Source organism: Nematolebias whitei, chromosome 15 (genome assembly GCF_014905685.2).
Source record: "Nematolebias whitei isolate Nwh7 chromosome 15, NemWhi1, whole genome shotgun sequence".
Lineage (NCBI taxonomy): Eukaryota > Metazoa > Chordata > Actinopteri > Cyprinodontiformes > Rivulidae > Nematolebias > Nematolebias whitei.
This window is the reverse complement of record NC_056512.1, coordinates 16,960,624-16,966,895: the sequence shown is the minus strand read 5'-3', so window position 1 is coordinate 16,966,895 and position 6,272 is coordinate 16,960,624. Positions and strand designations below refer to the sequence as shown.

At 40.5% G+C, this 6,272-nt stretch overlaps 1 pseudogene; it reads left to right on the top strand.

Annotated features, from left to right (window-relative positions):
- Positions 1-263: 263 nt before the first annotated feature.
- Positions 264-2,933, top strand: LOC119421986 (annotated as a pseudogene).
- The last annotated feature ends 3,339 nt before the right edge of the window (positions 2,934-6,272 follow it).

The window sequence follows — 6,272 nt, the reverse complement described above, 5'->3', positions numbered from 1 at the left end:
TATATATATATATATATATATATATATATATATATATATAGTAAACAATAATGAAAATGAATTATTCGTTAACAAAGTATGATATACTGTAGAAGACCTGCCACAATTTTACTAATTGAAGATGCTAAAGTTGTCGTCTCCAGAACAGAGTTTAAAACAACCCACATAATTTTTCTTTTTCATTTAGCCTTTATTTATATAGGTAGTGTCATTCATTGAGCCACGAGAACTCAATGTCAAGAGAGACGTGTTTAAGGGAGCAGATGGGGGTTAAAGGCCTTGCTTATGGGCCCAGAGAGGAGCGAATGAGGGCGGGGGCAGGTGTGGGTGCTTCACCTATCCCACCCACATTTTTGATGTTGTTGGTACTCGGGCTTGAATCGGCGAAGTGAAAACACCCAAGTAAAGTAAGTCCCCCATGAACATTGTAAAACTACCCTCAGAATCCCATCCGTACAACAACAAGCTCCCCAGTAAAAAGGGAGGAAATATTCTGCGCACTCCCCACACCTGGCCGCAGTGAAAAGACTCCCTCCTGAGCCATATCAGGCAGGTCAGAGGGCCAAGGCAGTTGGTAACATGTAAGCACTCCCTGCTGAAAAAGAAATCCGAACCCCTCCAAAGCATCAGACTAGTGGAAAACCTGAAGATGGTTCAAGTCATATGAAAAATATATACTTATATACTTATATACTTTTCCATGTGTTGTGTTCACAGTCATCTCCATGATGCACTTTGTAGACCAGTGGACTGTCAGTCTGTCCAACACGAAGACCAGTGGACTGTCAGTCTGTCCAACATGGATCTGATGTTTGGCTCCATGATTTCAGTCTGATGTGTCATTCAGATATTTTTCTGTTCCAGTTGCTGGAGGACAACATGGTCACTTTTGTGAAGAACGAGCTGAAGAAGATCCAAAAGGTTCTGAGTCCAGATTACCCAGAATGCTTAGAGAGTCAGAGGGAGGATGAGGAGTTTTTGGAGGGTGAGGATGAAGAGCAGAGGAGGAGCCGAGAGGCATTGATGAAGATCACAGTTTACTTCCTGAGGAGGATGAAGCAGGATTAGCTGGCTGACCATCTGCAGAGCAGTAAGAGGATTTCTATAAACATTTAACTTTTGAGATTTCATTGTTGAGAGGAATTTATTCTTTAATTAATAAATGTATGTATTTTGTTTGTTCAGGACAAGTTGCAGCAGTTTCTCATCGTAACCTTAAATGTTGTGTGAAGAAGAGGTTCCAGTGTGTGTTTGAGGGGATCGCTAAAGCAGGAAACCCAACCTTCTGAATGAGATCTACACAGAGCTCTACATCACAGAGGGAGGGACTGGAGAGGTCAATGATGAACATGAGGTCAGACAGATTGAAACAGCATCCAGGAAACCACACACACCAGAAACAACCATCAGACAAGAAGACATCTTTAAACTCCCACCTGGAAGACATGAACCAGTCAGAACAGTGATGACAAAGGGCGTGGCTGGCATTGGGAAAACAGTCTTAACACAGAAGTTCACTCTGGACTGGGCTGAAGACAAAGCCAACCAGGACATCCACTTCATGTTTCCATTCACTTTCAGAGAGCTGAACGTGCTGAAAGAGAAGAAGTTCAGCTTGGTGGAACTTGTTCATCACTTCTTTACTGAAACCAAAGAAATGTGCAGCTTTGAAGACTTCCAGCTTGTGTTCATCTTTGATGGTCTGGATGAGTGTCGACTTCCTCTGGACTTCCACAACAATCAGATCCTGACTGATGTTACAGAGTCCACCTCAGTGGATGTGCTGCTGACAAACCTCATCAGGGGGAAACTGCTTCCCTCTGCTCGCCTCTGGATAACCACACGACCTGCAGCAGCCAATCAGATCCCTGCTGAGTGTGTTGGCATGGTGACAGAGGTCAGAGGCTTCACTGACCCACAGAAGAAGAAGTACTTCAGGAAGAGGTTCAGAGATGAGGAGCAGGCCAGCAGGATCATCTCCCACATCAAGATTTCACAAAGTCTCCACATCATGTGCCACATCCCAGTCTTCTGCTGGATCACTGCTACAGTTCTGGAGGAGGTGATGGAAACCAGCGAGGGAGGAGAGCTGCCCAACACCCTGACTGACATGTACATCCATTTCCTGGTGGTTCAGACCAAAGTCAAGAAGGTCAAGTATGATGGAGGAGCTGAGACAGATCCACTCTGGAGTCCAGAGAGCAGGAAGATGATTGAGTCTCTGGGAAAACTGGCTTTTGATCAGCTGCAGAAAGGAAACCTGATCTTCTATGAATCAGACCTGACAGAGTGTGGCATCGATATCAGAGCAGCCTCAGTGTACTCAGGAGTGTTCACACAGATCTTTAAAGAGGAGAGAGGCCTGAACCAGGACAAGGTTCCATCTGAGTGTTCAGGAGTTTCTGGCTGCTCTTCATGTCCATCTGACCTTCATCAACTCTGGGTTCAATCTGATGGAAGAACATCCAACAAAATCCAAGAGGTCTTTAGGTTTGAAGAAACCAAAACTAAATTATCTCCACCTTTGTGCTGTGAACAAGACCTTACAGAGTCCAAATGGACACCTGGACTTGTTCCTCCGGTTCCTCCTGGGTCTTTCACTACAGACCAATCAGACTCTCCTGCGAGGCCTGCTGACACCGACAGGAAGTAGCTCACAGACCAATCAGGAAACAGTCCAGTACATCAAGAATCTGATCAGTGAGAATCTGTCTGCAGAGAAAAGCATCAATCTGTTCCACGGTCTGAATGAACTGAATGATGGTTCTCTAGTGGAGGAGATCCAACAGTCTCTGAGTTCAGGAAGTCTCTCCACAGATGATCTGTCTCCTGCTCAGTGTTCAGCTCTGGTCTTCATCTTACTGACATCAGGAAAAATCCTGGATGATTTCAACCCAAAGAAATATACTGAAGACATTATAAGTAACATTTAAATAAACTTTGTCGTGTGATGACAAATGGATCCACTTCTGAAGCAGAACTTTGACTTTTATAAAACATGACCCTTTGATGCTTCATGTGATATTTATTGCTAATAAATAACCAGAGATATATCTTTGTCAATTACTATGGAGTGAAAAAACATGTGGATGTTAATCAAATATTGTTTTATAGAGTTATAATAAAAGTTTTGACATTCGAGCTGTTTGAAGATGCAACAATTCACTTCAGTTTTAGCTGTTTAAACTAGCCGTTAGCTCATCAGTCCTATCAAACACAAACTTTAATTCTTCAGTTTGTATCATTCAAACATGTGTCAACATTGGACATGTTCTTATTAAAGACGAAGGTAAATTTGTTGTTATCCTTCCACAATAATCAGAAAAACACAACTGATGGGACTCGAGCCAGAAAGCTCCTGTTTAGTCTCATCAGTTCAAGAAATATTTTCCAGAAACTTTGAGCTTGACAACATGAACTTTAATGAACTCCTGTCTGACTTTTTGTCTTTCTTACAATAATGGAGTCCTCCTGGGTATTCTTCTATGGAACCCATGAAGAATTAAAATGTGACGGACGGTGTGATCAGAAAGTGACGCAGCTTTACCTTGGAGTTCATCTTGAATGGTTTTGGATGCTTTCCTTGGTTCTTTTTCTACCATCAACACGATCAGTCTGGTCAAACTGGGTTTGCATTTCCTCTTAAGTTCACAACCTGAGAGGTTGACTATAGTCTCATGAACCTTCTACTTTTGAATCATATTGGCAGCTGTTGTCAGAGGAACATGAAGCTGCTTGGAGGTGCTCTTTTACTGTTTGTTTCCTTTAAACAGGTTGAATGTCTAATGAAAAACATCGTAGAGAACCTGTGATACTGAATAAAGTCAAACAGTTTTAAAGATGACTATCATGATTATTAAAATATTTAAAGGAAATATCACAACTAAGATCAGTTGGCAAGCAGCATTCATGATGGAGTCTCCCAAATGTCTAAACTTTTATGAGTTTTTTTTTATCATTCAGAAAATTATGCAACTATTTTGTCTCATAATCGTCACAGAGTCGTTGTGGTCCTCTCCAGTCTTTCTGTATTTTGCCTCACTTTCCTTCTCGGCATCCTTCATCTCTGATCATTCTTTTTTTGTAAGTTTGTGCTGCATCTTACTGATGATGTTACCACTGTGGTGAAACTTTACTAAAAGAAAGTTAGAACAAAATAACTAAAAGTACCCAAATGCTTTCTAAAAGCAAAACGTATTCATGGCGAGTTTGTAACAAAATGATAGTTCAAAGCTAAAAGATGGACAGAAAGTCTGCTGCAAAGTAGGAAATCTGTAGCTAGAAGCTAAAAGTATTTACAGATTATCTAAAAAAGTGAAGTCTGGCCCTCTGAACATTCAAAAAACAAAACAAAGCAAAACAACAACAAAAAATGTAGAAACATTTCATTTTTCATCCGAGAGACTTCCTCAGTCTGAGGTGCTGTATTCAGCTCAGTCTCTTAAATAGCACCTTCTCAGAGTGGATCAACCAGTTTGCTGCTGACAACCAAAACCAGCTGATCACATGCTCAAGAAGGACCATCAGCCTAACAATGGATCATTAACACACTGATGGCTGTTTACTACTCACAGAGGGCTGAGTGATACTAGCAATCACAGCATTGTAAGAGGGGGACAGTTGAACCCGGAGGCCTCCACCCCTGTTTAATGATGGACGATTTCTTTTCACAAAGATGGCCTCCTTTACTCCTCTCTCAAACCATCGTTCCTCTCTGTCCAGGATGTGAACATCTTCATCCCTGAAAGAGTGACCGCTGGCCTGGAGATGAGTGTAGACCGCAGAGTCCTGGCCTGATGATGTTGATCTTCTGTGCTGGTCCATCCTTTTGGCCAGTGGCTGTTTAGTTTCCCCGATGTAAGACTGATCACCCTCCTGACACTGAACAACATACACAACATTACTCTGTTTGTGCCGGGGGACTGGATCTTTGGGATGAACCAGTCTTTGCCGTAATGTATTTTGGGGTTTAAAAGCCACTGGGACGTTATGTTTAGAAAATAAACGTCTCAGTTTCTCTGATACTCCCTCAACATATGGAATGATCACTGGTCTGGGTCTGGGTTCCTCCTTTTCACCTGATGGCTGACTGGAGTCCTGTTTGGGTTTCTTCTCTGCTTTCAGGAAGGCCCAGTTAGGATATCCACATTGCTCTAGAGCCTGTTTTGTGTGGGTGAAGTTCACGCTGATTTCAGTTAATTTTTTGAGTAAGAGAAGGGCATATGGACATGTTTGTACAAGTATATTTATGTTATGCAAAGAAACATGCACACTTGAGTCAACAATAAAAAAACGCAACATATTTTTTCATAAATCATAAGTGAAAGTGTATTTTTGTTTGTCTACTTCTGTTTTCTAGTTTTTACAAAAAAAAAGTTTGGGAAACAATTCTTATTGATTTTTACTTGAATAATTAAAATGTTTAGTGAAACAGCAAATGATGATCTTTCTGCCTTACATCTGTTGAGAACTTTTTTGAATAAATATCTTTTTGAAACAGCTTACTGTTTTCTTTATATAACAATTTTAACTTGTTTTTTAAGTTTTTTTTTTTTTTTAGCTATGGTGCTTTTGTGGAGCTGAGTGGTCCGGTCCCCAGGGGGATGCAAAATATCTTGTAAAAAAAAATCAATAGGAGTGTTTTCAAGATTTCAACCCATGGTTATTTTAATTATTTGTTTCTATGAATTTACCGATTAAAATACAATTTTTAAACCTTTCACAAATGGTGGATCCCATAAGGCTCGAGTATGTCACTGGTCCTCACGAGGTAGCAAAAACGTGTCTATGTGTGTGCGCGCACACGTGTGTTTTTCTATATTATCAGCAAAAATCTCATAAATCACAAAAAGATTTTTCATAAAACTTTAATAAAATAATCTTTGGATGTGTCTCTACATCTAATTTATTTTTAGAGTCAACCTGATTCAAGATGGCCGCCACAGCCAACTGACTTCAGGAAACACCATCATGACCATAACTCAGCCAGTTTGACAGATGTTGAGCTGACAGTTGTTGTGGTAGTAGCTGAGCATCATACTCAACATAAACTGAGTGGAACACATTGTGCAACATTTTTGTCTAAAACTAAACAAAACAAAAATATAATTTGATGGAGTCAGTCCTGTTTGTCTGTTAGCAAAATATCTCATAAACCACTGAACAGATTTCAAAGAAACGTTCAACAATTAATCTTTGGATCAGCTGAGAGGAAGAAAAATCTGCTCATTCTTGCAAATTGAAACTCACGCAGAGTTTTATCCGTAGTTTTT